The sequence below is a fragment of the Cyanistes caeruleus genome, chromosome 25 (genome assembly GCF_971803275.1).
Source record: "Cyanistes caeruleus chromosome 25, bCyaCae1.hap1.1, whole genome shotgun sequence".
Lineage (NCBI taxonomy): Eukaryota > Metazoa > Chordata > Aves > Passeriformes > Paridae > Cyanistes > Cyanistes caeruleus.
The window spans coordinates 6,314,349-6,323,947 of record NC_141725.1 but is presented as its reverse complement, the minus strand read 5'-3'; the positions used below and the strand labels follow the sequence as shown (position 1 = coordinate 6,323,947).

Sequence of the window (9,599 nt, the reverse complement as noted above, 5' to 3'; positions counted from 1 at the left end):
GTTTTGCATACACAATACCCTGGGTTTTAAAGATTGATGATTTAAAGCAGGAGTTGATTCCAGGTTGATTCCAGTTGATTCCAGGCTGCCCGAGCTGGGAAGGGAGAAAGCAAATATTAACATTAATCCATCACCCATTGCTTTATTGTCAAAGTTGAGCAAAATTACTCCAGTGAGTCAGCTGCTATGGGAAAGCCAAACAAGTGCTGGGAAATCCTGAGCACTGGTTGTAGCTTCAGCACTTCCTTTGCTTCCAGCCTTGAAGCAGCAGGTCAAGATGGCACCTCTGAAAGGTCTTTTAACTCCCTTGGTCTTCCCCCTCACACTTTTTTGTCATGTACTTCTCTCTAATCCTCTCTCTCTCTTGCCAATGAATGATGGATCCATCATCTTCATGTTTCCAGGGTAACAAAAAGAAGTTTCCCTCCAGCCCGGAGGCAGAACAAACCCATTCTGCTGGAAAATTCAAAGTGAGGATTAAAATTTGTAAAACAGCACACAACCTGGTGCAGCATCTCCCATTCCTGTCAAGTTGTCCAAACCACTGTGGATAAGTGGCAGTGCTCACGGCACCTGCATGGGATCATCCAGAGGATCCCTTGTGGTATGGAGGGACAGTGCTCACCTGCATGGACAGAGAGTTTTGTTTGTGGAGTCTTATAGCCACCAATGAGTCTCATGGCTCCCTCAAAATCAGTCCTTGTTTCTTTGACTGGATGCAGACATGGCCTAGAGAGTGGCTTTATTTTTCACAATGATTCTGGATCTTCCAGTTGACCTGCTTGATCCTGTCCTGTCTAATCCAGCAGCATTAAGGACAGCAAGGAAGAATTGTCCAAACAATTTATGCCCAAGTAGGAGTTCAGGTGGTGTTTAAGCAGGAGTTGGGTCAATTGGTTCCCCGAGAACCCCGAACAACAAAGGCAATGATGTTCCAAGGCACCAACTGAAGAGATGATGGTCTGGAGCAAACAACTTCACAAGACTTAAAGTGTAACAATTTATACATTTAATATTTCAGACCATCAAACATATTTCCTCCCAAATGAAACCTCTGGGTATTAAGTACCTGAGTTCCTCTCTGGAACTCATTCTAAGGCACCCCAGTCTTTAAACACCTAAATTTCTCTGGTGCCTTTGTTCTGCCTCTCACCAAACCATGCTCCCTGCCCATGAAGGGTTTACATCCCAGTAATAAGACAAGAGCCAATAGTTTGACGCCAACAGATGGAAGCAATAAGCAAGAACAGGGACTGTAACAGAAATAATAAACAACCACACATAGAACATTTTCTCCTACACTAGCCAAGGAAAGTCCATTAATTCTCATCTGGAAATCCCTGTAACATTTGCAGCGAGGATCTGCCATGGCTGTTCATGCTGCTGCCCCGCAGCACACATTTGCCTTGGTAATGTGAGCCATCACCCAGTAAATTCTGCACTTTTGTCCTACCAGCTCCTTCCCCAATACCCAGGGAAGAAGAATATTCTGCCTGGTAAGAGCTGGGCAACTGAAAGGAAGAAGGGTTTGCACCTTGGTAAACAAGTGGTATAAAACCCATAGCCAAACCTGCTTTGCCCCAAGAAAAGGGAGAGGGGCAGCAGGTGAAATACTGCTGAGGAGCATCTCCAGACAGTGAGGACCAAATGACCCAATACCTCTTACCACACCAGCCCTAGCCCCTGCATGTGTCCAGCCCCACTGGGCACAGCAGCCACAGATTGTGGTCTGTGTGCTCTGAGGACTTGGCAGACACATTGGCCTGACTGGTGAGTCAGGGGCAGCAGTGAGAATTCACCTTTCTAACAATCAGCTGAACATTTTGGAGGACCTGGGTTGAATTTTCAGGCTTGCGATGTATTGCCAAGAGCTGTCACTTCTACTTGGATCAGTCATCTTGAGCAGTGTGTTAGCAGGTGGTGACACAACTCTGCCGGGGATCAGTGAGCAGAGATGGGGAAAGGAGCTGGAAACACATGTGACCTTCTGCCAGTGCCTCTCCTGCTGCTGTTTGTCACAGCAAAGCATTACTGAAGTCACCCTCCACTGCCTTGTTTTAAAGCTGCTGGCAGGCAGAGGTAAGTTGGGATGGAGTCACATCCACCACCCTGCTCTGGGGCCAGCATGTCTCCTCCCTTCCTGGGGTCCAACAGCCTGGGAATGTTGTGCCAGGGTTGTGACCTTGCCCATTTTCCCAGTGCTTTCTGAGGTCTATGGTCAAATGTCTTTGATATTGCTGCAAAATGTGTTTGTGGGGTGTCTGTGCTCTTTGAGAGCAGGTGGGTTTCCCAAGGGTGTGTAGTGACATGTGACAGCAGAGGCAGACCCTGGGCATCCTGTCTCCTGCTCCACTCTGCTAACCAGCAGTTTATCCCTTACCAGCCCAGGAAGAGAGTCCTTACTCCCCCTTTCCACCCTTGAGATCCCTCTCAGCTCTTTCAGCTGTGTTTGCATTGACCCAACCCTGCACTTAATTGCAGTGACATCAAAGGACTAAACAGCAAAACTCATAGGAGCAGGGAGAAAAGCAAAATGCCAAAAAAACAGAGGAGAAAACATGGAGTTGATTTTTCATCATCCTGACACAACTGGACTGAAAGCCGTGTGACACCTGCAGGCAGCCCAGTGCCTCTTGCCTGCACCATCTCCCTCCCAATGGAGAGAAAAAACACTGACCCTGTGAGATGCCTCTGGAATTAGAGTGGGCAGCAATAAATAGAGACTGTACTTTGAGGGAACTGCTGGTCTGCGATGCTTTTACACTTTTGCCTGCAATGCCATCCTTAGTGTGCTTGAAAGAGCTTTGTCATATACAACAGATAACCATGCAAACATCAGGGGATCTGCTCCAGATTTACACCACGGCAGGAAGAGAATTGTTGCCCAAATCACTTGCATGGGGGTTTTCTTTTTTTTTCCTTCCTTCCCCTCTCCACCCCAGCAATTAATTAACCTTGGTGGTTTACAGCAAATTGCCTTCCAGCAAAATCTCACTGTGATAGCAGTGCTAATTGCCATGCCAGATATTTCCTAGCCCCATTCATTCCCCAGCACCATCAGCTATTGTTATAAATTAATAAAGCCTGCACACATCCCATATTTAAGAATGAAAGCAGAGAGAGAGAGTGTGATGGAGCATTAAAGAGACAGGGCATCTGAAGGCTCCTGACAGGACCCCAAGATTCTGATCTCCTTTCCTGCTTTCCAAAAACAACAAGAAAATATGGGACTGGAGGTATTTCTAAATACAGTTCCCTAAAAACTCATCCATCTGCCTAAAAACACATCCATTCAGAATTACAGTGTATTTTTAGACTGTAAAAGAGAGCAGATATAAATATGTCTTCATTCCTGCTGCAATCCCATTGGCTTAATCAATTACATCACTGATAGGTTTGATCCATGACATCCAAACAGAGATTCTATTACAGAGTGAGTATGCAGAGCAAATACATATGTGTGTGCCTGGGGGATATATCTGTTTTTATATATTTGTACATAATATATATATATATTTATATACAGGCATGGACACATGTACCCTTCCCTTTTCTATTAAAAAAAACCCACAAAAAACCACTGCTTGAATCATTTTCACAAAAGAGACAAACCCCATATTTTGCTGGCAAAATGATTACGGCTGTCAGGTCTGATGGACGCAGTGTCTTCCATGAATTATTCATAGAGGCTAATTATAAGCTGGCAGATTTCTGGCACAAATGTGCTGGAGATCCCAGTTATCTGTGGCTGATCTGCTCCTCCCAAGTTCCTGAGGTACCAGAGGAAAACAACAAATGAGTCCAAAATGACCCACTCCATATGAGATGAGTTAGCTGGGGACTCAGCCCTGCTCCTCAGAAGCTCTGCAAGGTCCAGCATGACCCCAGCAGTGACCCCCGAAGCACTAAGGTTATGTGCTTCAAACTGCCCTCTTGAAGGATTTGCTGAGAGTGGTTGCTACATGAAACAGCTATGCTGCTGCTTCAGGAATCTACTGCCATATATCCAGCAGTGAGACACAGATGATGTCCAAGGCAAGGCAGAAAATAGGTGATAACAGTTCAAAGGCAGAGCCTCTTCTAATTAGCACTACTTCCTTCATCTCTTGTGCCTTTCCCTCTTATGATTTCTAATGGAAGAAATAATGTGTCTCCTCCCCCCTCCTCAGCCAATGCCAACACAGCCCCAGCAGCTGGTGGTGAGGAGTCTCTAAAGGAGAGCAGTGAAAAGTGGATTTTTCAGGCCAGCACTGGATGAGCTCGGAGGGTTTGAGAGGCCCTGACCCAGCCCTGGCTAATCCTCTCTGTTTGTGAGGTCTCTGAGGCACATTCCAAGCCTGTGCCAGAGCCCACACAAACCATCTCAGCTGTGCAAACCCTGCCTCACCCTGAGATGTGAGGCTGAAGAAGAAGGGTGATGCAGGGAGCAGTCGGCCCGGCCTGAGAAGCAGAGGTGCTGCAGCAGCCTGGACTGGGCGCTGTGGCCGGGCTGGCCATGGGACACACGGGACACAGGGGACACACGGGACACAGGGGACACACGGGACACAGGGGACACACGGGACATACAGGACACACGGGACATACAGGACACACGGGACATACGGGACACACGGGACACACGGGACACAGGGGACACACGGGACACACGGGACATACAGGACACAGGGGACACAGGGGACACATGGGACACAGGGGACACACGGGACACAGGGGACACAGGGGACACACGGGACATACGGGACACAGGGGACACACGGGACACACGGGACACACGGGACATACAGGACACATGGGACATACGGGACACACGGGACACACGGGACACACAGCCCAGCTTCTGTCACTGTCTCAGGTGTCCCTCCCTCTCTCCAGCTGCTCCTCAGCACTTTCCTGGAAGCCCGCTGTGGGTCTGTAGCTCTGGTTTAAAGCTCCTTGCTTTCTTCGAGCCTTTGGCCACTTTCCAGGACTTTTATTCACCCATGAGTCACTGTCTGGAGAACAAAGATTCAGAGGCACAACCAAAGGTCAAAGGAAGTTCCCTGTTCAGAGTCGTCTCCTCAGCAGGCGCTAAATACAGCATCAAACTCCACTGGAAGCATGATGCTCTCCAAAGCTCTGTTTCCATGGCTGGAGCTCACCTCTGAGCAAACCAGAGGACAAAACTCCCAGGCTTTGACTGGAAACTTAAGAAAAAAGTACCAGGTTCTGCCCCACACCAGGAAATCTGGCATAAGGACAGCAGATAGCAAAGATCAGAAAATCCATGACCACAAATTCCTTGTCTGAGAGAAAGAGACAAGGCAAATTTCTTGAGGCTTCTCCAACCCATTAATCTCCTGCCCAGCAATATAAGGCTTAATTCTGTTAGCACTGGACACCTTAAGGGGAAGATGCAGGGCTTATTGGTTCAAGCAGTCCAGCTGATTTCCAAACCCAGTGGATATTTCATTACTGCCCAATGGGGCCAGTTACTAACTGTGTCTTTAGGGCACACGTAAAGAACACAAACCCCATGTATGAGCCCTTCCTTGCCCTGGCTCCCTGGCAGCCCCAGTTCCCACTGGAATCAATACTCCTCTAGGGGACTGGCAGTATCTGAAACACAGATGTGACCCCTCACTGGCTGTGGGCTCACACACAGATATTCTGGCTGTGTGTGCAGCCACCAGCCCTGTGCACCAAGAGCAGATCCCCAAATCCTGAGTGGGCTGGGAGCACCTGAGGCAGAGTAAATAATCTCACCACACATCTGTCCATGTCCTCACTCCCTTCAAAATAAAAGGGCAGGTTGTGAGCAAGAGAATGAATGTCCCTAATAAGGCCAGGGCTTATTCATATTCTCCCATGCAGAAAGATAACAGGAATTGTGCAGCAATAACAGATCGTCAGCTGTTGGGAGCCTGCAAACTTTGTCTCTTCTCTCAATGCATGCTAAAAAAATTACCCCTTGACATACTGTAGATATAAACTCTTTCCCTGCAAGGAAGGGAAGTTTCTTCTTCCATGCATTCCAAGCTCAGTGACATTCATCACAGTGCCCTGGAGCACAGGGCCTCTATGTGCATCTGTCTCCTTGGTGTGAACTTAAAGATCAGGAATCCTTCATTTACAAAAATAGTGGGGACACTTTTTTTCTTCTTTCCCGAGTCTCTTCCTAAACCTAAAGAAAGAAGGAGCTTCCCAGATGCTGAGGAAGCAGCAGGCCTGCCCAGGTACAGTGGGCACATCAGGATAATTGGGATGCAGAGAAGACAGACCTGGCTGATGATGTGCATAAGTTTCCCTTGTCTGTGTTCTGCCTTCCCCACCCTATGCTTCCTCTGCAGCTTTAATGTTTTGTTTCAACCTTTGGATTGTATTTAAATATTAATGCTAAGGTTTTATTATAATTTTATATTCCATAGTTAATATTTTAATACAATAAAAGCCCAAATGAAATCTTTCAACATTGTTGTGTGAAATGATTATGCACAATTGAAACAGAACAATCCACTAGGGCCAGGAAGATGTTTTCTTGAAATTTTCTTTTCCTGAGTGTTAACCAAATGTCACTCTTTTGTTCTGATGGAAGGATAGCCTCCCTGCTTTCAAAACATTAGGGATTCAATTGAATGGTGTATTCAAGTGCTTCAAATGGAAACAAACACCCCTAACGTGGCTCAAGATTTACCTTGCTATGAGATATGAAGTAGCTCTGAGGCCTGAGAAGAAAGGGCATGGCCCAGAAAGGGACTAATTGACAAGCTGAGACATGAGGATGCCCAGCCGTGCAGCCTCCTGCCCATCACTATCCCGTGCTGCTGAGTTTGCTTTCTGCCCCCTAAAGGGCTTCAGTCACACAGTGAGGAGCACCTTGCTCTCCTAAAACAGGGAAGATGAGCAGGTGAGCCCCTGGGAAAACTGAACCTCAGCTGCTCTGTGCTGAGACCCCTCTGGTCTCAAAACTTTGGGTGCCACATCCCTGTGATACCCATCCATCCCCACCCCCCATTTTATGGCACAAGACAACTGTTAACACTTCCAAACAATTTTTCAATTTAAGGCAGATTAAGAGCAAAATTCTAGTGGGACGAACTGTGTGTAATCTTCTTTCCATTCCTCCTCCTGCATTATGAAGAAGAGTTCTCTGCAATGGTGTATTTCACACTCCAATGCTGATATTTCAATTTCCTGCTTAAGTTACAATAAAAACTGCCCACCCTGCTGATGCTCCCTTGAAAAATAACTTATGTTGATTGACATTCTGTAATTCTCCTTGGATCCAGCTAATGATTAAGAGATGCCAGGAAATTTAAAAGCATGTCCTACCTGCAGACTCCTCTAAGCTCCTTTGGAAGGCTTTGAAAAGCTTCCAATTTCAAGCACAAAACACAGCTACTGGTCTTTAAGAACCTTCCTTTTCTTCCCTGTCTTCCTCCCCTATTTTTTTCCCACCCCACAGGAAGACAGAATTAAATTCCCAATATCAGTGAAAGCAAAGGGAATTGAATTCATGGCAACAGGGCAATGCTGGGAGGACACTCACCTTCCCAAAGCTCAGAGCAGGGCAGCTGGTTGCAGGACACCCTTTCTGCATTCCCAAACAGGTCTTTAGGACAGCCAACAGTTTGATGAAGCTGAAAAACCTGGGGTTTGTATTGATTATGGGGTCCAGTGGGACCGGTTTCAAGGCCCTGATGGGCAACCGCAACTTTGTGTATTGGACAGCAGAGTGACACAAGCCAGGGCTTGGCAGAAGGGAGCAGAAGCACCTCCAGTGTCAGCATTTCAGAGATGTGCCCTGGAGTCATCCCCGTTCCCCTAGTTCTGCCAGACAACCTCAGCTGCTGGGGGAAACTGCTGCAGAGGAAATGCTACAGAATCAGGCATCTGGCTATGAAATCAGGCTACAATCAGGCTGAACCTTGCTCCAAAACTCCTGCATAGACACTCTCAAGCCAACTTTGCTAGGATCCTCATGTTGATCAGATCTGAGAGAACATGACCTTCTTTCCCTCCTCACCTGCAGACACACCTTCCCTGTCTGACCCTACACACCTTTGCCCCTGCAATGAAGGAATCATTTCTATTGTGTCCTTGTGCCAAGATAGTGAAGGTTTTCCTTGTATTTGGCAAAGCAACTTTCTTCCTATCTTCTGTGGTCAGGAAGTGTTTCTCCACAAGGATTTGTCTATATGGCAAGGATTTACTATTCCAATCAAAACACAGCTCTACAGGCCACTAATCCCACATATCTACAGCAGAATAATCCATCCAGCACTACCACATGAGGGAATTTCCCTGGGTGGGCAAAGTCTCGTAGGCCCTTTGCAGACTGCTAAGTGAAGAGGAAAAGGGAATTGATCACTGAGCTCCCCAAATTTCAGCAGATTCCCTCAGGAGCTGCTATAGGGTTGCTGAAGCTCTGAGAGTTTAAAACCACCCCAAGCAAGGGAAGACTGAACATCATTTCAAAACGCTGAAGAATCTTCTCATCAAAATAGTGTCAGAGCCTGTCACGAAGGAGGGAAAACAAACGCACGGAACATGATGCTTCTGCATGAAATGGAAAATGTTGTTTAGTTAAAACAAAGCTCTTTCAAAGCACTCAATGGGGAAGCATAGGGAGGGAAGAGTAAAGGCAAAAAGCACTTCATTTTGAAAATTTAGAAGATATTTAAACAGAGAAACCTGTTGAGTCATGCAGAGCCTTGCCTGTGCTTCCAGCATGCACTGCTTGACACAGCGAGTGGCAATTACTGTCACTCAGGGAGATGGGAGCCCCTTCCCCTTGAGCTCATCAGGCACTGCCCACTTCAGAACACCCCCTCCTCTGCTCTGGTCACCATGGGATGGTGGGAGTGGAGGGAAGAAACTTCTTTTAAATAATCAGAAGAAGAAGAAAGTAAGAGGAGGCACTGCTAATCGGAACCTTGAAGAACAGCTGCCAAGAGGTGTTGGATCCCTGCAAATTTAGTTCCTACACAAAGATATTTCACTTCTTCCCTGACAGGAAACAAAATGCCATTTTCAGGGGTGCACTGACATTGCTGCAGAAGGCCAAGGTTTGGAGCATGGGACTTCATAGGCCAATGTCCTGTGGTACCCTCAACACAACACTGCTCTGGCTTCCTGCTTCCTGCTCTCCAGAAAGCTTTTGGTAGAGCTGTCTCTGAAGCCCAAGAGGATTCCACAGAAGAGATGCAGGCAATGGGACTGCAGTCAGTACAAAGGGTGTCGCCAACTTTGGGGTTCCATCAACTCCTCCATTTTGCTGCTGTGAAAAAGAACAGAAGTCTTGCATGTTACCCTACCAATAAAGTCAAGTCAATTCAACCTTCCTGTTCCCTGCCATCTATGAGACAGATCCTTTTAACATGTACTAGTTAATAATAACAGCTCCAAAGGATACCACTCAGACAACAATGACAGAAATCACAGCAAAGGAAAGAAAAAAAATCCATTCAGAATTGTGGAAGATCAGCATACCTGAGGAAAGAGACTTGCATGGACATGTCTTTAATCTTTCCTGCTTCCAGCCCTTAATAGCAGAACCTGATTCAAAGACTTGGTGATTGATTTCTAGCCCAGACACAAAGTGACAGGCTCATTTTCAA

At 46.8% G+C, this 9,599-nt stretch overlaps 1 long non-coding RNA gene across 5 annotated transcripts in view; it reads right to left on the bottom strand.

Moving 5' to 3' along the window:
• Positions 1–548: 548 nt before the first annotated feature.
• The window catches only part of LOC111940325 (uncharacterized), a 34,904-nt gene continuing 25,853 nt past the window's right edge, over positions 549–9,599 (bottom strand). Inside the window, exon 4 of one of the 5 annotated variants that reach the window (XR_015279223.1) lies at positions 549–3,770. This is a non-coding gene — a long non-coding RNA (uncharacterized LOC111940325). Of the gene's footprint in view, positions 9,260–9,599 lie in introns of all 5 variants that reach the window. The other 4 variants (XR_002869474.2, XR_015279221.1, XR_015279222.1 and 1 more) reach the window with 4 other exon arrangements.